The 26,900-nt window shown below is 42.9% G+C and overlaps 1 protein-coding gene across 1 annotated transcript in view; it reads left to right on the top strand.

Moving 5' to 3' along the window:
• The window catches only part of LOC126356242 (E3 ubiquitin-protein ligase ZNRF2), a 143,771-nt gene that overhangs the window by 94,869 nt on the left and 22,002 nt on the right, over positions 1–26,900 (top strand). The gene's annotated exons all lie outside the window — the stretch shown is intronic.

Below are 26,900 nucleotides of genomic sequence, written 5' to 3'. Positions count from 1 at the left end.
TCACAACGCTTCCTAATTCGTACGTCTCTTCTTGACAAAAGACCGCTCTTTTGTATAATCATCCGAAAAGTGACACTTTCGCTTTCCATCCTTAAGACATTTTCGTAAGCTATGATAAGTTTATTAGACGGTAAACAGTAGACAATAACACTTTAGTCATCGAACTACACGTCAACGTACATACAGTTCACGGCCTATATACCGGCAGTAAATACTTCAGACATTACTAACTTGCACTCGTTGCTCGTATAACGTTTAGAAAGGATCACCGTATCAGATCGCTATTCAAATGGGAAAACCCGATTCTTCTTCCGCGTGGCGCTGCTTAAATTGTTCCAGGCCCGTAGTACTGGAGACTGTTATTTTCTCGAATGATTGCGTTAGATCTAGAAGGTGCTTACATCGTCGATATAGGACATGCAACATGCAACGCCATGTGTGAGACCTCGTCGACATAAGCTTGTTGACTTTTAACTAACTGAAGCTATATTTAGGTGATGCGATAACAGATAGCGTTACTCCAATACGTAACCAAGCTCGTAACAGTATTTTGCAAAATCGGGACAAAATTGGGTCTTATCGAGATGGCGGAACAAGGAGGTCCATAATGGTGACGGTCCCGATACATCGGAACGACCAGCAAATCTAGCCCAGCGCCCTTTATTCCTGGGTGTTGGGCTTCGGAAAGCGGAGCTTGCTCCTTCTGCTGCCTTCACCGCAGTGAAAGCTCTTGTCTAGGCATTGTCAACAAACTACGGTTAGTAGAAAAACTAGTCAAGTTCCTTGCTGAGAGTGACGAGATGAGAAAAGATCGTAACAGCGATCTTAGAGAATTTGGAATGGAAATCATGCAGGAGGAACATCTATGATTATAAGCAGGGACCGTAATGCATGTAAGAGTCGGCAGGAAACCTCTGCCTAGTAGTGTATGTTAGGTGACAGCGATGAACATAACTGACCTAAAATATTTCCGCAGCTGGAAGGAGTTTCCCATGTAACACTTCGCAGCAGTAGTCCGTTAAGCACCGAAACCATAAATTAGGAAAGGGGCACAGGATTTGAATCGCGATATTCTTAAATGCGAGCCCAGCCTTTTAACCACATTGCGCTGTCTCGTTTGTTGGCATTCGGAAGTGCCCACAGGTCACCCTAAACAACGCAGCTGTCACTGAGGCAGACACGCTGTACTTGCTCGAGACCACGTCTGTCCACCCACAATTAGATTTCCGTGCTGTCTGTAAATCTCCTGCAAGCATGGTGTCTTCGAAAAAATCCCTGGCGATTTACTTTTGCCTTGTTGATGAATCTGAGTTTCTGTCCGTCCCTGACTACGTCATTGTGTGGGATTTCATATTCTACCAGAAAGTATTCTCCTTTAGGCTACAAATGAAATACTGAAATAATTATAGTAAATATATGCAAAATACCATACGTTTATTCCTTCCTCACATAATCCCCATTCATGTTTAAGCATCTATCGCATCTCTTATGTTACGAAATCCCCTCTGAATAAAATTCTGGCACTGCAGCTAGCCCGTGAAAGACACGATCTTGAGGTTCTTCCTCTGCTTAAGCTGTCGGGATCCAAGCGATTTTTTTCATTTGCTTGAATTGGTGGAAATCAAGTAAGTCTGGGCTGTAGGGCAGAGGTTGAGGAACGTCTTACATAATTCTTGTGTGTGCCGGGAGGAGTATGGTCGAGCATTTCGTGAAAAAAAAACAGCGCATCTGTCGTCAAGAGGTTGCCGGATTCCTTCATGTCGCATGGTATGCTTCGGAAGTGTTTGCAGGCGCACGTGGCGCAGAATCCATGAACAGGTTTCCGTAAGAACCCCCCGTCTCCCCTCGTAAAAAAAGATATAAAATGCGCATACTTTTTTTTAAGAGGCGGGGGGCGAAATGCTCTCTCCCCATACCACTGACTGGTATTTTGTCTTCGCGTTAGCATAGGAAACCTATGACATCATTGGTATCGATTCCATTTAGTAGGTTTTCTCCTCGAAACGAGAAAGAACGTCCAGAGAAACAGTTATCTATAGAGTTTTGTGGTTATCAGAAAGTCGTTCTGGAGCCCAAACTGCACAAAATTTACCCTCTAATACTTTGATCGCGATATTTAAAACCTCTTTAGGGCTCACTGCGGGTAGCTGTACGGTTGAGATATTGTGAACCGTCATTTACCACGAATTGTCATTTTTCTCTTAAGTTTGTTCCTGACTATAAATGATTTCTGTCATGTGCACCAATGACGCCGTAGACGCGCACAACACTTCGCTCTTCACATTCGGTCCCCGTACAGCACAAATTCTCGCAGAATGTCAGCATCTCTGAGATTTTTTGCCACATAAAACCGTATTATAGCACAGATTTGAACGGCTATTGTAGGCAAACGACAAGCAATAGCAGCTCTACAAAACTAATACAAGCAGGGCGGCCTCTTAACTTACTTTAAATCTGTGTGCTTATTAATCCTGAAAATGATTGAGCAGCAGAGACAAGTTTAAGATAGAACGGAGGGTGTAACAAATTTTGAATCATTCAACCCATCCCCTCAAGATTCCCTTCTGATTTGTTACATTTCTTTGAGATGTGTTCCTACACGACGCTCCAGCGCGCCAAAGGTGTCTACCTCTATTGTGCGTACTAAACGTCAGTTCAGCTGTCATGGTGGGACGATAGATGAGCACCGCTTCCTACCTTTCCATCTTAATTTCCACATTGTTGGATCTGCTTGGGAAGTGTCTGCAGAAGCAAGTTAGCGACCGTTCTTTCGCTCCTTTTCCCCTTCCTTCTTTCCCTCCCGCTCATCAGTCACTGCGACGCCCTCATCCTCGCCCTCCTTTACGACATCCAAACCCTTTGCGCCCTTCACGCCCTCTAAACTCTAGCGTTTCGTGCGAGCGGAAATGTGATCGTTAGCGACGCTAAGTTTGTGTCGGTTTAAACACAGCTCGCTACAGGTAATTGGAGCAGGCAGTGATTAAGAGAAAGTTCCGGTTTTAGCCTGATGTAATGGCACTAAATTAGCAGAATCTGATACCGGAATGCCCGCACTGTAACGCGCACTCTCCGGTCTTGTTAACGCTGAGTCACTTCGCCTGCTAAGCTTTCGCTTCGGAACAGAGGTCAGCGGACTAAACCTCGCTCGGTCGCATGTTGAAGTGGAAGCTTTTCACATACGTGATAACTGAGGTTGAATTTAGACTGTTACTTACTTTAATTCAGACGCTTCGTCACGAATATAAGGAGATTGAACATTACATCATTCAAAGATTTGCTTTTTCATAAACTAATCAAATTAAAGAAAATTATCGTTATAGATGCCTTTACTAACTCTGATGAACTTTATACATACATTTACATGCTGGATAGTTCGAAGAACTTGGGAAAGATCGGAGTGAGGAAGAATGAACACATCGGTCCTTGTAGTGTTTTCACTCTTAGGTTTTATATTTTACACACACCATTAAAAAAATGCAAGTTGTCATCTTCAACTCTCCCGTGATTATGTAATTCATAAAGATAATTAAGTTTAAAAGACGTTCCGTTTTGTTGGTAGTCATGTGCCCTGCTCTTGAATTATTAACGGCGACAATCTATTTCCGCTTAAGACCATAAATAAGAAAATTTGGGGTATTAGGTATGTGCTGTTGGTTACTAGAGTAACAAGTTCCTCATTATTCTGATCTTCAGCTGCAATATAATAAAGGATATAAATTAGGGGAATACATAAAATAACTTAAAATTAACTACTAAATTACAAAACATAGATATACCCATACTGATGGACAATGGCTGTACATGGAGCAGGAAACGCTGATCGACGATAGTCAGTTGCTGAAGAGAGCAGTGCAGCCATTTCTTAAATAGTGGAGACTCCGGCTACAGCTGACAACATTACGTCGGCTTTGGCCAGTTAGGTATAAGTCGAGAGAATTATGTACAAAAAGATGTACTTGTTAGTAAACACAATGCCAGAACTACATAGAATTATTGTAAAGAAGAAACGTCTTGTTAATACAGCTATTGTCGAATAAATATACTAAGAGTTTTAAAAAAGAGAACAAATAAACGCCACATTCGTTGTGTCGGCTCCAGTCTAGGAGCATGCTGGAAAAATAATTACGGTGTTGTTGTTTTCTGCAGAGTAGGTGGGCAGTGTTGCAAAGACGTAGCAGGCCAAAGAGACGGCTGTGAGTATCGATAGGTGACGTCCAGCAGACGACCTTCCGTAGATGTACCAAGTACTAGGCTACTATGGAGATGGCAGACGCTAATGTTGGGCGGTTTCCATTGAAGCACCTACAACATTGACAAATGAAGGAGAGAACGCTCCATAGACGCAGCCTCAGGATATTAAACAAGCAGAATCCGTTAATGTACTTAACGATCTATAGTAAATAGCTGTAGATCGTAATGTGGTAGCAAATAAACAGAAGTAATGTGAGAGGCCAGCAATATTAAAGGAAAATATGTGTCCATATTTGTAAAATACATGTGGTAACTAGTGAAATAAGTAATGTGGAAACGTAACAAATCAAAATGATTCCATGAGGAACAAATTCACATTAAAAATCCAGTTCTGTGACTGACCTAATGTGCAAAATATTTGTAAAAGTAACAAGAAAAATGTAATGAGCCATTATATGTCAATAAAATCACAGGGAAGCAAAATAATGTGGGTCTCAATAAAAAGAGTGTGAAGAAGGTTTAAAATAGATTTGTTCTGTGCCGGCCTGGTGTCCAAGCGGTTCTAGGCGCTTCAGTCTGGAACCGCGCGACCGCTACGGTAGCAGGTTCGAATCCTGCCTCGGGCTTGGCTGTGTGTGATGTCCTTAGGTTAGTTAGGTTTAAGTAGTTCTAAGTTCTAGGGGACTGATGACCTCGGATGTTAAGTGCTCCGAGCCATTTTTTAGATTAGTATTGTTAGAAAATTAGGACATCACAGTAAGCATTCTAAAGCAGATCGTCAAATGCTCAAGGAAACTTTTGTCTTTGAAGTCTAGCTGCTCGTCTATAGAAGATGGGGGTTTGTTTTTATAATGTGAATAGATTTAGATTTACTTCTAACATATTAAGAAACAGCCCTTCGGGTGTTTTGTGTAAAATTTTCAAATTGTTAGAAATGCAACATCAAGATGCTGACCAGACAAGTTTCTGGTATATGCAGTACCAGAAGTGTACTCTCTAACAAACCTCCTGTTAGAATTTTTATGTGTGCTATTTGTTTGTTGTAACTTTTGATATAACAAGTCGACTTGACTAGCACTAAAATGATTGGCAAAAGAGATTTGTTTTAAAGTACCACTTTCTTTTTGGACTGCATCAGGTTGAAGAGGTCATTTTAATAATCTTATTATGTCCAGCTGCCTGTGCCAGGCATTGTAGTTAATTAAACCTGAAATTATTAAACAGAATTTGACTTAAAATAATTTGGAGAGTAGTTATATGTTTATGTACATAATTTTTCATTTAATTATCTTGATCGCAAATATTTTTTGAACAGAATTACCTGTTTCGGATATAAAATAACAATCTCCAGAATGTACAATGGACGTAAACGTTTTTTTCTTTTACATCTGTTGTAGATTCTGAAGATGCCTATTGTATTGTGTTGCTCTTGTATAGAAGTAAAAGAAGAAAACAACATTCACTTCTTTAGTAGATTCTCAATATGGCTATTGCATAGCCGAAACCGCTTATTACGTTCGAAAAAATTTGCTCTGAAGAGAATTAAATGATAAATTGTGTACAGAAATGATTTATTACAAATGTTTCGGGCAACATTCCCTTCAGATAGTGACCATCATCATCAATTTATACCGTTACTATCGCTTTATTCGCCATTGCCCGGTTATTTACTTACACCAGATTTCTTTTGGATTGGAAAATAAATCAATTTTTTTCGTGAAATAACAGTAATGTCACTCAGAAGTATAAGTACAGTGTACAATCTTCCAACGTAAATGTTATCAGGATGGTTATCAACTATCCTAGAACCTCTGAAAACTGAATTGTGTACTGATGTTGGCCATTTACTGTGATTTTCACATGTTATGACTGCCACCCACCCCGAGGGATTTGGATCATCGCCCCTGCCACTGAAAAGGCTATAGATTCAAAAAATTTTATGTGGTATTGTACGTATTTGTCTATGTGAATTGGAGAAAACCTTTTAGCATCTCAGAAAGAGGAAACAAGTGGGCTATGATAAATAGTGGCTGAAGGTCGACACGGCTTGAAAAGAGAGCAATATTCAGACTAACGTGCCTGATCAATGGGATATATGCGAAGGTATTTGGCCGGAAGATCTAGTTCAAACCGTTGTAGTCGCTTTTACCAAAGAAATACATCGCCAAAGAATGCCAAGATTAAAGGGCAGTTAATTTCATATGCCACATTACAAAGGCGGTGTGTAGTCTTCTGCTCTGAAGATTAGAAATACAAGTTAAAGAAAACATGGTTTCAGGGAAGAAAAATGATCACATGATCACGAGATGCTGTTGGACATTGAGTATGATAGGACAAAGAATGCTAGACGTTAACATGAGACACACATAAAGCACGTATCCTTTACATGTAATGACGATTCCGAAAAAGTGTATGACAGTGGACTGTTGTACTAGCCGGCCGCGGTGGCCGTGCGGTTCTAGGCGCTTCAGTCCGGAACCGCGTGACTGCTACGGTCGCAGGTTCGAATCCTGCCTCGGGCATGTATGTGTGTGATGTCCTTAGGTTAGTTAGGTTCCAGTAGTTCTACGTACTAGGGGACTGATGACCTCAGATGTTAAGTCCCATAGTGCTCAGAGCCATTGATTCATTTTTTTGGACTGTTGTATCCTCCTGAATACCGTAAAATACGTTGTTGAGGATTGAAGAGCAGAAGACTTACAAACGAACTCTAAAACAGAGAGAGTGGCGACGTGGATTGGCAATAAGAAAACGAATGAGACAGATAATGGAGGAAATGTTACACAAAATTGTTGTTAATCATCAACGCTTTTGAATATCTATGCTACAAACCGACAGGTATAGCATTAGAAAAAGCAAGAGGAGGAGAAAGGATAAAGACCGTTAAGTTTGCAGACGGTCGGGCAGTGTTGGCTGAACCAGAAGAAGAACTGCAATTTATGATGGAGAGGATCGTAAAAGCGAGAAAAAAAATTAAACGAAGATAACTATAGGAGACACCAAAGAGTTGAGAATCTACAAACATGAAGGTGCCATCAAAAAATTGTTAGAAGGAAATATATTGAAGTTTGGTGAAAGAAAGTAAAAACAGTGTGGAGGAAGTAAGAGTGTGTGGAGGATATAAGAATATCTATGGATAAAGCAGCTTTTGAAAAGGTGAAAGACTTGTTGACATCAAAAGTAATTTCAATGGATTTAAGAAATACGCATGTTTTGTCCGGAGTGTGGTATATGGCCGCGAATGATAGATAGTTGAAAAGAAAGAGGAAAAAACACGTCACTGTGGCGGAAAATACTAAAAGTGAAATGAATTGACAGAATGAAGAATGAAGTCCTGCGAAAAATAGGAGAGGAAAGAAAATGAGTGGAAATGACGAGAATGAGAAAATCGCACTGCAACGTAGAGACACCGAAGGAAGAGTTGTGAAGGAAGAGTTGTGAAGGAAGAGTTGTGAAGGAAGAGTTGTGAAGGAAGAGTTGTGAAGGAAGAGTTGTGAAGGAAGAGTTGTGAAGGAAGAGTTGTGAAGGAAGAGTTGTGAAGGAAGAGTTGTGAAGGAAGAGCCGAAGACTGCTAAAAATGCTGGATGACATTTAAAAAAAAGACGAAATTCCAAACAGGTTACTGTAGGGACACGGAACAGAGGACATTGGAGAGCTCCAGTCGATACATCGAAGAGGAGGAAAGAAGCAAGTACTGCATGTGTTAACATACATTGTTTGAAGCAGAGATTTAGCTTCTGGTCAAATAATCCCTCATTTATGACTCTTATGAAATAGTTCTCTATTAATCACTGTTATTTGTTCAGCGGCTTGCGCGTGCGTATGCTTCAGACTGGTTAACCTTCAAACATCGGAGGTACACAAATCTTGAATTTACAGATAGTACAGCCACTTGTCTATTTTAAAATGATTTTTATTCGATTTTTAGGCTTTCGAAGTGGCTTACTTGTCTTACAAGTAGTGAAGTTGTCTGCCTATGGATTCACCGTTGAAATTCATTACTGACAACTGATGATTTTTCAGACGTAAATTATATTATACCGCAATAGTATGTATCCTTGCGTAACTTTCAAGTTACGGGTGGAGAGCCGAAGCATTTTGCTATTGAATTCAGAGGAATAGTTATAGAATTAATGATTCTATGACAAAGACGTCGTTAACTAAGCTTGTTAGTTGTTTGTTCATCCATAGATTATTTTCAAATGATCAGACATGTCATCTTAAGTGAAACAGGAAACATTAAAAAAATAACCTAATATTTGTATGCAATAATATTATCAAGAAATACTTCAATACTAGAATTTCGCTGAATAGCGTAAGAATTACAGTTCCGTTACTCTGTTAAGTTTCTTTTGGTTATTTGAGCGATATAAGACTTTCAGTGTTCTGTTGCTATACGTTATCCAAACCGTAACAGATCCACAACACCACATCCCAGAATAACCTGACATCTTTTAAACTATTATGATCAAAGCATAAAGTTAGTATTTCAGTGTCTCTACTGATTTCCAAATTTGTTGGTCTTCGTTATTACTTCAGACACCGAGAAAGAGATTCGCATGAATGGAGGACATGGGACACGTAAAGCGAGAAGTGGCGCCAGCCGTAGACTACTCACCAGATGATGATGATGATGATGAAGAAGCTAGCTGGCTGCTCGGATTTCAGTATCGCAAAGCTGATAACAAAGCGATTGTAAATCAGGCCACTTATCTTGTTAATGGTAATCCCTGTTTAGTTATTAGTTACTAGCTGACTGCAGGTGTTCTTTGTCTGCTGGCATTTCATTATCAACTGGATAACGCGAGAACATTATTTTCGTCCAGACCTTCGTATATCGCTATACCGTATGTTCTTTGATAGTGATCTTACTGTTCGTGCTGTCTGCTTTTATTAAATTAATTACAACTGCGATCTATACTTTCCCTTTTCAGAACATGACCACCACAGTGGCAAGGAAAACAAGGTTAGTGGAAAAAGAGTACGTCCAGTTCTGGTACGACGTTGCTGCTGGTCGGGCCACGGCCCGTCTGCGTGGGTTATTTGGCAGAATTTTGTTAGCGTCGTAACGCAGCCAAGCCTAGTATTATCCGAGCTGCTCCAAAGTCTGGACATGTCCAGACGTGCAGCTGTGTTTGGCACCGTTTCCGTCCACGATGAAGTGTTCACTTGAAATCAAAGTCTGCGTGAATCTTAGGGCGTCCGATACTGAAACGTTTTCAATGATTGAATGAGTGCACGTTTATACGTGGGATATACTCAATACCAGTGGCCACGAAACTGTAAAAGAGCAATTGCAGATGAAGAAAGTGTACAAAAATGGTCCCGAAAATTTTGGTCGACGACCTCAAATCCAACCAAGTGCTCGTTTGTGAAGAACTTCTGTGTTCATGTAGAAATACTTCTGTGTTCATGTAGAAATGATACTACTTTTTGGACAAATAATGGGCGATGAGTTGTGGGTTTTTAAATATGACGTTAAGACGAAGAGACACACCTCGCAGTCACTGTGTCCTAAGAAGGCACGCATGATCTGATCCAAAGTGAAGGCAACACTCGTTATCCTTTTCTGTGATAGTGATGTCAGCCGTCATGAGTTTGTACGTGGAGGACAATGCTGCCTACTTTGTGGAAGTACGCAAAAGCCTGAGAAAACAGCAGTGTGCGTCTGATCCGTTCAAGATCTACCAAGACAAGGCGCCCAACCACGTCGTCTTGTTGTTGAGGAGTTATCAACGATATGGCTACGCTGACCCAATGCCCCTCCCTTACCAACCTCAACTTCACTACAGCAGACATCTTTGTTTCTCTGCCTCAAGAGACGCTTGAGAGAGCACAGTTTCAAGACCAGTGAGAGGCTGTTTCTCGTGTCCTAAGGGACACCCCATCCCAGGAATTCCAAGATGCCTAAAACGCTTGCAAATCCAGCTGGTGAAAATGTATTGACGCAAGAGCGTCGTATTTTGAAGATAATTGATTGATTATACCGTTCCAAACAATAGATTACTTTTTATGGACTTACTGAATTTCATTCCTGCACGTACCAGGTTATTTTTAGCCACTTACAACATATCAGGCAGCTCGTCGGTTCATAACAGTTGACACCTGAAGACTGCTACAAATGGACACACCAGTTGATGATCGTGTTGTCGGGATGAAACGGCGTTGGCCTATTAATGGCTCTGAGCACTATGGGACTTAACATCTGAGGTCATCAGTCCCCTAGAACTTAGAACTACTTAAACCTAACTAACCTAAGGACATTATACACATCCATGCCCGAGGCAGGATTCGAACCTGCGACCGTAGCGGTCGCGCGGTTCCAGACTGAAGCGCCTAGAACCGCTCGTCCACAGCGGCAGGCGCCTGTTAATGGAGCCATTCCAGAATTCTCCTGAAGATATTTAAGTAAGCCAAGGAAAACAAAACAAAATTACCTTAACAGGGCAGATATTGGAACCACACTTCTCTCGAAAGCGACATGTCACTCCTAAGTGTCAATCGCTATGGTAGATCGCTTGATGTACTCGACTGATGAAGGCGGTAATCGTTTGAGGATAAATGAATGTCACTTTTGATGCGAATAACCCCATCCAAGACTACACCAAGTACTTAGAAACCTCGCCTGGTCTTCTTCTGTGCAGTCTTGTTGCTATGGGCTTGCATCATCACCTCGGATCAAGCTCCATTCTTCTTTCGTTCCTCTCGCTCAAATTGCAATTTGTTGAAGTGTAGACCGAAAAATGTTGATGTTTTGGGTGTCATCTTGTGTGATCCATGGCAGTTTTTGATAATTATTGGTATTTTTCTCTGCTCCATTTCATGGCCACTGTTTTTGCTTTCCCTGGTTTCATAAAATGTGTTTGTCTTGCAAATTTATCAGATTTCTTTGTTTTGATAGTGCCGAAAAATTTTGTTTACTAACATCACTATGATCGCCTGTTTACTTTTCTTGCTTCTTAGCCTCAACTGAATTCTTGCTCATTTCCGTTCAAGGATTTTTTTTTTATTGTTTTCCATTCTCATTTTTTCAGCATTTCCGGTATCTGATATCCAGTTAGAAATTAGTGTTTCTGAATCATTGAGATATTGTGATGTAGTGACGAAATTGTACTATTCAGTTTAGTGTGTTTGGAAATAGATTTACTTTATTTATTTTGAATGGTAGTACACAATTTTCAGTTTTATCCCACCTCTAGCCTCTCTAATTTTCTTTTGAGTTTCATTTACTTGACATGTCTCACCAAGCTGCAGTGGAATATCTGTTACAGCGACAGCTCAGCCATAACGTCGTGATTTCTGTGGTACGGCCGTACTCCCCATAAGGCACATAATTCAACGTCATTTTCATTTGGTAACAATATTTTCCAAGAATCAATGTACTGTAGAAGGAAATCTGTTGCAGTATGGCAACCTCGTCTATTCCTCTCTGTGCCCTTCCGTCAACAGTAAGTGTCGTACAGACTACTCTCATCATTGTTACCCTAGCACATCCATAGTACAGTAGTGGTGAAAATCAAAGAACTATTATCCATTTCATTATGGTTGGCCCCTGACTTTGAGCTCCTATTCTGGTTACATTGCATTACAAACATCGATATGTTATACCTTGGCGGAATCTTGGAAATGTCTACTTTTATTGAGTGTATGAATATTACATCTTAGTTGAAATGGGGGTGATAAACGTGGTAGTATTTAAGAGAAACTGTCCTTTTTCCAAATTTTTTTCGGCGAGTGTCAACTTTAAGGACGCACAAAAATCAGACCGTAACTAAGAGAAAAATTTCCATTGCACAGTTGGGAGATACAATGTTGTTCTATTTACTGGGGGGTTCTAGTTATTTTCTAATGACTCGTGCCATCGCTAAAGCTCTGCGTTTGAGCTTACCGGTGTAACTATTGCGACGGGGAAGACACTGGTGTTAGGCTTCAGCTTTTGTTGGTTACGTCATATGAATACTGTTGTGCAGACGGCGAACCGCGCTGCACCGCGTCGTGCCACGCCGCACCGCGCAGTTTTCCGGCTGTTGTCGGTACATCAAAGGAAGTGGCGCGTTTGCGCGCGCTCAGTTTAGTCAGGGCTTCGGCTGTCTCCATCTTCATACCATGCGCGCGCTCCAAGTTGAACACAGTGCGCGCCTCGGAGTGGCGCGGCGCGGGCATGGAGCGCGGCACGCGCCAGCGGAAGCGGTTCGACATGGGCAAACCGCAACCGCTGACGGCGTTTCCATGGTAACCACGCCGCGGTTTTGACTCGCGGCAGCCCTAGCGGGAACCATCCTCTACAGCTGTGCGCGGGGTGCAGTACGGCTCGGCGCGCTGTGTGGACCCGCCTTTAGGCGCAAATTGAGACGCGTACAGCACGTGTGACGTGACACGACACTACAGCGCAACACGCACGTGCCGCACGGTCGCGCGGGTCCAGCGCATATTGCGACGCGTACACCATACTTCGCACGCGCCGACTGGCGGCGCTCTGCGCTGACTGAACCGAAGCGCGCGCACCCTCTTACCTTTCTCAAACGATTTTACAGAAAGTATTGTCTCAAAATAGACGATTTTTGCCTCGTGACGAAGTGCCGATTACCTCGCTAATGACCATTCTTACTCTGATGTACACATTTTAGTGAGACGTTACGCAAAACTCAAAAAGTTTGCAACGAAAATTAGGGGTCGCTATGATTTTGCGTTTGGTGCGTATTACACCATATGTTGTTGCCTATGAAATTTAGCTAACATGCTGAATTTTTGTTTAAACTTGGGAGGAGATCTCTATCTGCCTCCGATCTCGAGAAAATGGATCCCATGCAGCGCGCTCACTTCCGATCTCACGCCCGCGAGAATGAAATACTCGCAACATCTCTCATATCTCCTAAACCGCTCGACACATTGAAACGAAAGTTTGGCAAATGATAGCAAACAAGGAGGAGAGTGTTTTGCCAATTATTAAACACACACAACTTTCTTATCTATGGCGATATATCACTACTTATACTTATTTTTTTATTTATTTCACTCCAGTGACTGTACATTTTTAAGAGTTATCGACAGCAAGCGAAACAAGAGCTTCCTAGTATGAAAATAAACATGAAATGTTTTTCTTTTATGTTACTGCAAACCGATACTATGAGGTTTTTCGTAAGCTATTGAGCTCTGTGGACCGTAGTGGCCGTGCGGTTCTAGGCGCTGCAATCTGGAACCGAGCCACCGCTCCGGTCGCAGGTTCGACTTCTGCCTCGGACATGTATGTGTGTAATGTCCTTAGGTTAGTTAGGTTTAATTAGTTCTAAGATCTAGGCGACTGATAACCTCAGAAGTTAAGTCGCATAGTGCTCAGAGCCATTTGAACCATTTTGAGCTCTGTGATTGCCAATTACTTGTTTAATGAGGCCCTCCGTTTCGGAATTCTGTCTCAATAGCTGCTGTGAGATGAGTTTGGCAAATTACACTGTGACAAAGGAAGTATAATTAAGCCAGTCATCAAGAGAAATGTGGCCGTTACTCATAGATGGTGATGCTTCTTCGAATGAGAAAAGGTTAACAAGTCACACAAAAACAGATTGGCAATTCTGTTGGAATTTTGGTGGAATCCCCGTAACCCATCGTATTTTTAACACTGAGCGACTGGAATGGAAATTTACCAAAGGATTTTATCCCTTCTCTTGATCTGAGCAGTATTAAAATAATGACGAGCGTTCCTTCAGGCGGAATGATAGGCAAATGCCAGATACAGTTTACTCACCTAGAGCTTGCCAAAAACTGACAATGCGTGATCGAGAATAAAATAGTTGTTATTGAGAAAAATAAACAATTGATCTGTCGCACAACACAGTGGTCACTGTATTGTCAGCAGCGAAGGATAATGCGCGCGACATGAATGTACAAGCTAGCCATGTGTGCCTTGTGAGATGGAGTTCGAAAAACATTGTCATGAAAGTAGATCTGCCTTTGTCAGCAGCACATTTCAACAAATTAAATATATCTAATCATAACACTCTTTTAGGATATTCCTACTTTCGTAATAATACCGACCATTTTCTTCATTTGTGTAGTCTGTTGTTGTATAATTAGTTTATTAGTGCTGATAATGTGCATGCAACAATTGAAATGCTTTTTCTCGTCACGACGAACCAATTAAAACATTGTTCTTTGTGACTGCTTTTCGACTGTTTCTAGCTTGCAGTGGAAATGTGATGTTCATGCATGTAGCAGAGTTTGCAGTGGAAATATGTTGTTCACGTGCATGTAGTACAATGTGTCGTATTACATTATCACGTCCACATCAGAGTAATCACAGTGAAACTTCTATACTTCAGATGTTGGACACTTTTTACCACAAGCACAAAGGGATCACAACTGTGGAGATTATCCCTTTCGAAATTTTTTTGGAACAGATCGTACAGATACGCTAGCTTACTAGGCAGCGAGAAGATAACCTTGTTTTACTTTCACGCCTTGATTCTGAATCACATGATTTTATAATATTCCTTGCTTCCTTATCACTACCGTCTGTCCCTTCTTGCGATCTGAAAACATCGCGGAGACATGATGCAATTCCAGCGGCCAGTGGCTCGTCAGTTACCGAAGTATACATTTTTCTTGACAGAAGAAAAACAAAACCAAACCATGCAGATATAAATAACAGAAAAGTGTAACGTACTAACGAAGAAAGCTGGAGCGTTTAAATGGCGAAAAACGAAACACTAAACAAAGGCAATAAAATTCATTACACAGTAAGGCAAAATTTACCGTATTGGCAATACTACCACTGCTGATATGCGCCGTTCCGATGTGAGCATATGGCCGGGCTACTTTTCCGCTCCCCACCTCAAATTTCCCACGGTGCTAGGGAGGCAAGCGCGACGCGCGGCGCGAGAAACTGTGCCTCAACCACAACGCCGCGCGACCTGGCGCAGGCGCGTGTCGCGTCCCAGTCGCGTCGCGTCGCAATTTGCGCGGTCCCATTTGAACCTGTGAAGTTAAAAAAAACGCGCGCTATACGCGTCTCAATTTGCGTCTAGCCTGCACAGGTTCGAATGGGACCGCGCAAATGGCGACGCGACGCGACTGGGAGGCGACACGCGCCTGCGCCAGGTCGCGCGGCGTTGTGGTTGAGGCAGTTTCTCGCACCGCGCGTCGCGCTTGGCTCCCTAGCACCGTGGGAAATTTGAGGTGGGGAGCGGAAAAGTAGCCCGGCCATATGCTCACATTGGAACGGCGCATATGAGCAGTGGTAGTATTGCCCATACGATAAATTTTGTCTTATTGTATACTAAATTTTATTGCGTTTTGGGTAGTGTTTCGTTTTTCGCCATTTAAACGCTCGAGCTTTCTTCATTAGTACAATATATGTTTCTGTTATTTTTTCTTCATTAGTACATTATACGTTTCTGTTATTTATATCTGTATAGTTTTGTTTTTCTTCTGTCAAGAAAAATGCATGCTTCAGTAACTGATGTGCCATTCGTCGCTGGAATTGTATCATATTCGTCCGCGATTTTTTCAGATCGCAGGAAGGGACAGAGGGTAGTGAATATGGAAACAAGGAATATTATAAAATCATGTGATTAAGAATCAAGGAAGGAAAGTAAAACAAGGTTATCTTCTCGCTGCCTAGTATGCTGGCTTATCTGTACGATCTGTTACAAAAATTTAGAAAGGGATAATCTCAACAGGTGTGATCCCTTTGTGCTCCTGGTAAAAAGCGTCCAAGATCTGAAGTATAGAAGTCTGACTATGATTACTCTAATATGGATGTAATAATGTAATACGACAAACTCTGCTACATGCATGAACATCACATTTCCACTGCAAGCTAGAAACAGTCGAAAAGCAGTCACAAATAACAATGTTTTAATTGGTTCGTCGTGATGAGAAAAAGCATTTCAATTGTTGCATGCACATTATCAGCATTAAGAAACTAATTATACAACAGGCAACACAAATGAAGAAAATGGTCGGTATTATTACGAAAGTAGGAATATCCTAAAAGAGTGTTATGATTAGATATATTTAATTTGTTGAAATGTGCTGCTGACGAAGGCAAATCTACTTTCATGACAACGTTTTTCAAACTCCATCTCGCAAGGCACGCGTGACTAGCTTGTGCATTCCTGTCGCGCGCATTATCTCCTCCGCCGCTGACAATACTCTGACTATTGTGTTGTGCGACAGATCAATTGTTTATTTTTCTCAATAACAACTATTTTATTCGCGATCACACATTGTCAGTTTGGGAAGCCGTAGGTGAGTAACCAGTGTCTGGCAAGTGCCTATCATTCCGCCTGAAGGAAGGCTCGTCATTATTTTAATACTGATCAGACCAAGAGAAGGAATAAAATCCTTTGGCAAGTTTAAATTCCAGTCGCTCAGTGTTAAAAATACGATGGATTACAGGGATTCCACCAAAATTCCAACGGAATTGGCAATCTATTTTTGTGTCAGTTGTTAATCTCTCATTCGAAGAAGCATCACCGTTTGTGAGTAACGGCCACATTTCTCTTGGTGAATGGTTTAATTGTACTTTCTTTCTCACAGTTTAATTTGGCAAACTCATCTCACAGCACCTATTGAGACGGAATTACGAAACGGAGTGCCTCATTAAACAAGTAATTGGCAATCACAGAGCTCAATAGCTTACTAAAAAGCTCATAGTGTTGGTTTGCAGTAACATAAAACAAGAAATTTCATGTTTATTTTCATACCAGGAAGCTCTTGTTTCGCTAGCTGTCGATAACTCAAAAAATTTCAGTCACTGGAGTGAAATAAATAAAAAGAAAAGTTATCGCCATAGATAAGAAAGTTCCGTGTGTTTAACAATTGACAAAACACTCTCCTCCTCGTGTGCTATCATTCGCCAAACTTTCGTTTCGATGTCTCGAGCGGTTTAGGAGATATGAGAGATGTTGCGAGTATTTCACTCTCGCGCGGGCGTGAGATTGGATGTGAGCGCGCTACATGGGATCCATTTTCTCGAGATCGGAGGCAGATAGAGATCTCCTCCCAAATCTAACAAAACTTCAGCATGTTAGCTAAATTTCATACGCAGCAACATATGGTGTAATACGCACCAAACGCAAAATCATATCGACCCCTAATTTTCGTTGTACATTTTTTGTGCTTTGCGTAGTGTGTTACTAAAATGTGTACATCACAATAAGAATCGTCATTTGAGAGTTGATGGGCACTTCGTCACGAGGCTGACACACAACGCTACAAGTGAGGCAAAAATCATATATTTTCAGTGAATAGTTTCTGTAAAATCGTTTGAGAAAGATAAGAGGTTGCGCGCGCTTCGGTTCTTTTAGCGCAGAGCGTCGCCAGCCGGCGCGAGCGAAGTATAGTGTACGCGTCGCAATATGCGCTGCACCCGCGCGTCTCGTGTGGCACGTGCGTGTCGCGCTGTAACGAACGTCGAAATGGTAGATAGTGAGACAGCCGATCACGGAACAGAAATACAACTGTAATCGTGGAAAGGCGCCAGGATCAGATGAGAAACCTGTAAGATTCTACAAAGATCATGCGAAAGTACTTGCTGCCTTTCTAGCAGTAATTTATCGTAGATAGCTTGAGGAACGAAGGGTACCTAGCGACTGGAGGAAAGCGTAGGTCATTTCCGTTTTTAACAAGGGCCGTAGGACAGATGCACACAATTATAGACCTGTATTGTTGTCGTCAGTGTGTTGTAGAATTATGGAACGTGTTTTATGCTCAGGAATTATAACGTTCTTGGAGAAGGAAAACCTACTCTATAAAGATCAACATAAATTCCGCACACAAAGAGCCTGTGAAATCCAGCTCACTCTGTTCCTCCATGAGATCCACAGCGCCGTAGACAATAGCGTTCAGGTCGATGCTCCGTACCGCATTGCCGTTTACTGAAAAAAAAAAAAAAAAAAAAAAGAATGCGAGCACATCAAGCATCGGAGCAGATTTGCGACTGGACTTAAGAATTCCTTGCAGAAAAAACTCAACATGTCGCACTTAACGGAACAGAGTCGACAGATGTGAAGATAATTTCTAGAGTACCCCAAGGATATGTGATAGGACCGTTACTGCTTACAATATATATAAATGATGTAGTAGAAAGCGTCGGAAGCTCTCTGAGGCTGTTTTCAGATGATGCGGTTGTCTGCAACAAAGTAGCAACGCCAGAACATAGTAACTATTTGTAGTATGTCCTACAGAGAATTGATGAATGTTGTGCAGGCCTTGGCAGCTGACCCTACACGGACATTTATGTGACATATTGCGCATACATAGGAAAAGAAATCCACTATTGTACAGCTGCACTATTGATGACAAACTGGTGGAAACAGTATGTACCGTAAAATATGTAGGTGTAACTATACAGAGCGACCTTACTTAAGTGGAATGACTATATAAAACAGGTACTGGGAAAAGCAGGCACCATTCTCAGATTTATAGGAAGAATCATAAAGAAATATAACTGATCCACAAAGGAAGTGGCTTATATGGCTCTTGTTCGATCGAGTCTTGAGTGCTGTTCATCTGTCTGGGATCTCTACCGGGTAGCACTGATAGAAGTGATAGAGAAGATCTAACCGAGAGCGGCGCGTTTCGTCACGATATCGTTTAGCCGGAGCGAAAGCGTTACGGAGATGCTCAACAGACTGGATGGGCAGCCGTTATGAGAGAGGTGTTGCGCATCACAGAGAGCTTTACTATCGAATTTTCGAGAGCGCACTTTCCTAGAAGAGTCTGACAACTTATTACTTACACCCACATACACCTCGCTTAATGACCACAAGGGACAAATTTGAGAAATTAGAGCCAATCATTCTTCCCACGCACTATTCACGAGTGAAACAGGGTTGGAGGTCTCAGTTAGTGGTATGAAAAGTATCCTCTGCCACACACCATTCTGTGGTTTGCGGAGTATGACGTAGATGTAGAGATGTTAATATGTACCTCCATTAGGCGAATTGCAGCGTTTTAGAACACCATGGCCAGTAAAAGAAAAGGTGAAATTGATTCATGAAATAGAGATTGGAGCTAAAAAGTTTGACGTGTTTCATAAGTTTGGCCTCGTAAATTCCACAGTGCAAGCGATTTGGGAGAACAGGTATAAAATTATTGCAGCGTTTGAACAAAATGGATCTAAAATTAAGCGGTTATGAAAAGCTGAACGGAGCGAGGTGGATGAAGTACTGCTTAAGTGGTCTCAGCAACAGTGAACCCATTAGTGGACCTCTGCTTATGGTGAAAGCACAAGAATTTGCCAAGAAATTAAAAGATGATGAATTTGTGTTTCTGGATTGACAGATTCAAGCGACGCCACGCCATTAGTTTCTCAAAAGTGAGAGATGAAGCCATAAGTGTGAATATTGAATCAGTGGCTCACTGCTGTGCTACCTACAATTCGTGAAGGATATGCAGACTGTGACATCTTTAATGCTGCTGCGTAGTTATCGGACAGCAATACTTTGCGCGCGGCCCCTACACTACGCGGCTGAGTGTACTGGTGTTTTCTCTTGAGTTTTTCGTCAAGTTTAATCGCTTCAGATATTGTTGCTAGACGTCATTATGACAGCTGCGCCGAATCCGGTGCTTCCCCTGCCCTTACTTAGTTGGTCCCGGTCCTCAGGCAGAAACACCGTGCGCGTGACTTCTATACTGGGAGACTGAGTGTTTGGGTGTTTTGTTTTGGGTTTCCTGTTGAGTTTCCGTTCGGTATGGAATACACGAAGGACCAACGAGTGTTTCTTGTGTCGAACTATGCATGAACGGAATTATATATGGAATGTCGGCTTGAGCTGCCCGAGTCCATGTTTCCAGTGGTTCTATGATACGCAGATTAGTGAAGAAATTTAAAAGATACTGGATCTATAACACAAACTAAGGCCTAGAGAACTTAGTGTTTTACCCGAAAATAAATTAGACGAGATAGGGGAGGCCTTGGCAAGAAGTCCGAGAAAACTTCTGCGCCGTTGGAGACTCCAGACTGGTGTGTCAAGAGCATCTGCTCACAGAGTTTTGCACGAACGATGGGAAAGTTGATCCTACGATGCTTTTTCTTTATTTGATAAAGCTTGTCTGCATCTGTCAAGGTACGTAAATTATCAGAACAGACGATGTCGGAGCTACGAAAATTCTCATGAATGCATGATGCGGAGAGGAGTTAGGTGTGCAGTTACAGCAAGACGAACTATTGGAGCAATCTTTTTCCACGAAACGGTACGTTCTGACAGGTATGTGAACAATACAGTGCGTCTTTTTTTTTTTCTCGAGAACTAACGCCTGACGAAAAGATGCAGGACAATACAGTACTACATCGCCTATGCTTCTGAGACAGCAAACGAACTGTTTTTGATGATAAGATAGTTGACAGATCTCCTCGTTCTCCGGATGTAAATCTATGTGACTTTTATCTTTCGGAACGTTAAAAGACAAGATGTATTCAACCAGTCCCCACACGCTCGAAGAGTTGGAAGACAGGATTCGGCTAGACATTTTCCAGATTTCGGCAGCCAAAATTCGTCGTGTTTTCTAATGTGTTCATGAGCTGTCAGGCTGCTCTTTACCAGAGAGGGACATCATTTTGAGTTGCTACTGTAAATATAGGTAAGCTCGAGTGAATCAGACGGCAATGTTGTTTACGCTTAACTCGGGGGAAGCGCGCGCGCAGCCGACTTAACCGGCAGATTAGCGCCAGAGAGGTGGCCATGCCGCAATACTCAAGTATAGGTCGAACGAGTGTTTTGTAAGCCACCTCCTTTGTTGATGGACTACATTTTCTAAGGACTCTCCCAATGAATCTCAACCTGGTACCCGCTTTACCAACAATTAATTTTATATGATCATTCCATTTCAAATCTTTCCGCACGCATACTCCCAGATATTTAACAGAAGTAACGGCTACCAGTGTTTGTTCCGCTATGATATAATCATACAATAAAGGATCCTTCTTTCTATGTATTCGCAATACATTACATTTGTCTATGTTAAGGGTCAGTTGCCACTCCCTACACCAAGTGCCTATCCGCTGCAGATCTTCCTGCATTTCGCTACAATTTTCTAATGCTGCAACTTCTCTGTATACTACAGCATTATCCGCGAAAAGCCGCATGGAACTTCCGACGCTATCTACTAGGTCATTTATATATATTGTAAAAAGCAATGGTCCCATAACACTCCCCTGTGGCACGCCAGAGGTTACTTTAACGTCTGTAGACGTGTCTCCATTGATAACAACATGCTGTGTTCTGTTTGCTAAAAACTCTTCAATCCAGCCACACAGCTGGTCTGATATTCCGTGGGCTCTTACTTTGTTTATCAGGCGACAGTGCGGAACTGTATCGAACGCATTCCGGAAGTCTAGGAAAATAGCATCTACCTGGGAGCCTGTATCTAATAATTTGTGGGTCTCATGAACAAATAAAGCGAGTTGGGTCTCACACGATCGCTGTTTCCGGAATCCATGTTGATTCCTACAGAGTAGATTCTGGGTTTCCAAAAACGACATGATACTCGAGCAAAAAACATGTTCTAAAATTCTACAACAGATCGACGTCAGAGATATAGGTCTATAGTTTTGCGCATCTGCTCGACGACCCTTCTTGAAGACTGGGACTACCTGTGCTCTTTTCCAATCATTTGGAACCTTCCGTTTGTCTAGAGACTTGCGGTACACGGCTGGTAGAAGGGGGCAAGTTCATTCGCGTACTCTGTGTAGATTCGAATTGGTATTCCGTCAGGTCCAGTGGACTTTCCTCTGTTGAGTGATTTCAGTTGCTTTTCTATTCCTTGGACACTCATTTCGATGTCAGCCATTTTTTCATTTGTGCGAGGATTTAGAGAAGGAACTGCAGTGCGGTCTTCCTCTGTGAAACAGCTTTGGAAAAAGGTGTTTAGTATTTCAGCTTCACGCTTGTCATCCTCTGTTTCAAAGCCATCATCATCCCAGAGTGTCTGGATATGCTGTTTCGAGCCACTTACTGATTTAACGTAAGACCAGAACTTCCTAGGATTTTCTGTCAAATCGGTACATAGAATTTTACTTTCGAATTCACTGAACGCTTCACGTATAGCACTCCTTACGCTATGACATCGTTTAGGTTCTGTTTGTCTGAGAGGTTTTGGCTGCGTTTAAACTTGGAGTGAAGATCTCTTTGCTTTCGCAGTAGTTTCCTAACTTTGTTGTTGAACCAATGTGGGTTTTCCCCGTCCCTCAGAGTTTTACTCGGCACGTACCTGTCTAAAACGCATTTTACAATTGCCTTAGACGTTTTCCATATACACTCAACACTGTCAGTGTCGGAACAGAAATTTTCGTTTTGATCTGTTAGGTAGTCTGAAATCTGCCTTCTATTACTCTTGCTAAACAGATGAACCTTCCTCGCTTTTTTTATATTCCTATTAACTTCCATATTAAGGGATGCTGCAACGACCTTATGATCACTGATTCCCTGTTCTGCACTTTCAGAGTCGAGAAGTTCGGGTCTGTTCGTTATGTTAACTCCAAGAGTCGGTTCTCTGTTTAATTGCTCGAGGTAATTTTCGGATAGTACATTCAGTATAATGTCACTCGATTCTCTGTCACTACCACCGGTCCTAAACATCTGGGTGTCCAAGCCTATATATATAATATAATGCTGAGAAAATTTATGTGAAATGTATTCCAAATTTTCTCGCAGCTGTTCTGCCACTAATGCTGCTGAGTCGGGAGGTCGGTAAAAGGAGCCAATTATTAACCTAGCTCGGTTGTTGAGTGTAACCTCCACCCATAATATTTCGCAGGAACTATCCACTTCTTCTTCACTACAGGATAATCTACTACTAACAGCGACAAACACGCCACCACCGGTTGCATGCAATCTATCCTTTCTAAACACCGTGTGTGCCTTTCTAAAAATTTCGGCTGAATTTATCTCTGGCTTCAGCCAGCTTTCTGTACCTATAACGATTTCAGCTTCGGTGCTTTCTATCAGCGCTTGAAGTTCCGGTACTTTACTAGTGCAGCTTCGACAGTTTACAATTACAATACCGATTGCTGCTTGGTCCCCGCATGTCCTGACTTTGCCCAGCACCCTTTGAAGCTGTTGCCCTTTCTGTACTTGCCCGAGGCCATCTAACCAAGTCGAGGAATTTGCAGCCCACACGGTCGCAGAACCGTCTCAGCTTCTGATTCAGACCATCCACTCGGCTCTGTACCAAAGATCCGCAGTCAGTCCCGTCGACGATGCTGCAGATGGTGAACTCTGCTTTCATCCCGCTAGCGAGACTGGCAGTCTTCACCAAATCAGATAGCCGCCGGAAGACAGAGAGGAGGTCTACCGTGTGACACCGCATATAACATCACACACTTCCTCTTTTCACTCGCTTTTGTACGGTTTCCTTTTCGTCAGTGGACAATCGGTGGGCTCATTACCGCTGGTCAGGCCCTCGATGATATTTACTTTGAAAGCTGACTCGGCGTCAATGGCTCCGTGTTCAGCTCATCGACAGAGACTTTCCATAGTGGCGTTACTGTGCCAAAGAAGGCCGACCAGCAATTAAAACTACACGTGTATGGAACTTATTTACACCAAGACCCTGACAAAATGCAGTTTCACTCTTTAGATAACGCGCCTTCCAAACTCTGGTTCATATACTTACTAACGTCTTTCTAGCAATCATAAACTATGTTTGAAGTTCTGAACCAAAAATTCCTCGCATTAATGCAAGATCGCCACAAATTCTTTCACACCACCTCATCAAGGATCGCGGACAGCTGGGTGCTTTCGGGAGAAAAATGCATGAAATTCCTTTCATGCTTAAAAGAATTCACATTGCGGTTGATTGATGCTGCCCTAATGATTACAATATTAACGTAATTACTGTGTTGGGATATATCTTCCAAAAATAAAACTAGCTTGTACTCCAACAAGGAATGAGCTATAACGCATGCCCCGCCGTACGTGTGTGTAATTAAGTTTTGAGCATTTAATTTAATTTGTGCTTCTCTAATGTTAATCTTGAACCTGCAGCTAACGTCTGTGCTTCATGTTACTTCGTATCCTTTCCAGTAGTTTACAGCTTACTACGTAACAGCACAAACCAGCCATCTGAAATACATTTGCAGTGTCGCTGGTTTCTTCTTCTATAACGGCCAAAAACTCTGAGTCCCTCATTCGTTTTGATATCACCTGTATCAGCTCTGAATGTTGCAGCAAATTAGTAAGCCCTCAATGAGGAGACAGTTCTAACTTAAAAATTATTAACGCTACATTGTATTACATTGACAAAGTAGTACAGTGCGAACCTATGAGACGCAACAGCAGTTACATAAGTGTCTGAAACCAAAACACATGATCACCTCGGAAAACCGCGAGGCCAAAGGTATTCCTGCCTGTCGTAAGAGTAGACTAAAATGAGTCTCACACGTTTCGGTATTTATGTAAGGTTTCATTGCAAGTTTTCAAAATTTTCCCGAAGAGCGAGCCAGTTGGGGAAGGGTGCCTTACATGGTGCACAGTGTCCATCATGCGCTGAGACCTCTCGCATCCTTCGACGTCGCGGACATGCACATCTGCTCATTCTCCAACAATTGGGCGATGTCACCCTCCTGGGTGCGTATTTTTCCATCAACTGTGCAGTATCCTTTTCTACGCGACGATAATAATGGACTTCTTTGCTTGGTTGCATCTCATATCCAGCACGGTAGCGAGTCTGTTGTGATGGGGTCACCATGTACCCTGTTGGTTGTACCCCCCAGACAACACAGGGATCACTCTGCTGATGCCTGCGTCCTTAACTCCCTACATATTCCAAGGGGTAGATGCCCATCACCCTGGGGCATCGGGACTCCCGGCAATGGCCATCGTGCCAGGTGGCCTTTGCTGCGGTTGCGTGGCGCCCGTGGGGAGGGCCCCTGGTCGGAGTGGGTGGCATCAGGACGGATGACACGCAATGAAGCGTAGTACTTCGTCTCTTGCTGGTGGTCCGCCGCTAGCAGTCTCTAAGCAGGCAAGTCCAACTTCAATGCTAAGAATTATGACCCCAAATCATTCCCATCCCTGAGGACAAGTTCGGGGAGGTGGAGGGCTTATCCAAAATACGCTCTGGGTCGGTCTTCATAAAAACAGCATCCTCTGCCCAGTCACAGGCATTACTCGCTCGTGACAAGTTGGGGGCTGTTTCTGTTACCATCACGCCTCATAAGTGCTTTAATATGGTCCAGGGTATTATATTCCACAGGGACCTTCTCTTGCAATCTGACGACGAGCAGCGCGCCAATTTTGAGCGGCGAGGTGTTCACTTCGTCCGGCGCGTCCATCGGGGTGCGAGGGATAATCAGGTTGCCACCGGTGGCTTCATCTTGGCCTTGGAGGGTGACTCATTGCCGAGAAGGTCGATGAGGTGGTCTGCCGCTGTGACGTCAAGCCATATATTCTTCAACAAATGCAGTGCTATAAGCGCTGGAAGTTCGGCCATAAGTCTTCGTGCTGCACTTCCAGCGTCACATGTCGAGACTGTGGACGTCCATCACATCCCAATACTCCATGTGTCCCGCTTCCCATCTGTGTCAACTGCGGAGAGCATCATTCACCTTGCTCGCCAGACTGCAGGATTTTGCGGAAAGGGAGGAATGTCGTGGAATATAAGATTCTAGACCGACTAACCTAGACTGGGGGTAAGAGGAAATCGAGCGCCCTCATCCTGTGGCTATGGCCTCCTCTTACGTCGCTGCTACGAGAACAGTTGTCGCCCCATCAGTTCCTCGCATTCCTGTCGTCTCTCAGAACCAGAAGACTACACATGCACCCTTGACAGGGGGGGGGGCACTTCCCTCCCTGTTGCTCCCACACCACCTACTTCGGGAGCAACCCCCCCCCCCCCAACCATCGGGGATATCAGTTCCCATTTCTGAGCCGGAGAAGCGTAAGTCTCTTATTAGGAAGGGGTCCCTTGGATCACTCGCTTCCCACATTTCTGCTAGTGGGAAAGACGGCGACACGCCAGTCGCTGAAGAACCCAAAAGCAGCTGGTCGTAGGGCTTCATGCTCATTCTCAGTCCCGGAGACTGAATCAGTGAAGCCCTCCCAGCCATGGACACCCAAGGAGCAGCGAGAGAAATCCAAAAAGAAGGTCTCAAAGACCAAGGGAATAGCTGCAGCAGCCACACCACTGCTACCTACAAGGTCTCTGTCTGCAGATGAGGTGGAGATTCTGGCATCCGCTGAGGACCTAGATCTCGCCAGACCCGCAGAGACAATGGATATCAACTGCTCAGGCAAAACGTCTGTGCAAGCAGGGACCCTGAGGCGTAAGCTGCCTCATTGAATCTTCCATGCCTTCCCAGACTCACAATGATTACTACCTCCAATGGAATTACAGTGGTTTTTTCCACTGCCTAGCTGACCCACGGCATCTGTTAAGCTTTACATCCGCTTTCTGCATTACCCTCCAGGAAACGTGGTTCCCGACAATGCTGACCCCTGCCCTCTATGGCTATAAGGGATATTACAGGAATAGTAGCGACTATAATCGAGTGTCAGGTGGAGTTTGCGTTTATGTCCTAAGCTCAGTCGATAGTGACACTGTGCCCCTTCAAACCCCTCTTGAAGCTGTAGCTGTCAGAATAAGGACGACACAGGAAATAACTGTCTGCAATGTATATCTTCCTCCAGATGGTGCAGTATCCCTGAATGACCAATTCCCTAAACCCTTCCTAGTTTTAGGAGATTTTAACGCCCATAACCCCTAGT

This window comes from Schistocerca gregaria, chromosome 3 (genome assembly GCF_023897955.1).
Source record: "Schistocerca gregaria isolate iqSchGreg1 chromosome 3, iqSchGreg1.2, whole genome shotgun sequence".
In the NCBI taxonomy this organism is placed as follows: Eukaryota; Metazoa; Arthropoda; class Insecta; order Orthoptera; family Acrididae; genus Schistocerca; species Schistocerca gregaria.
Note: the sequence above shows the minus strand (reverse complement) of the source record. Positions and strands in the feature narration are given on the sequence as shown.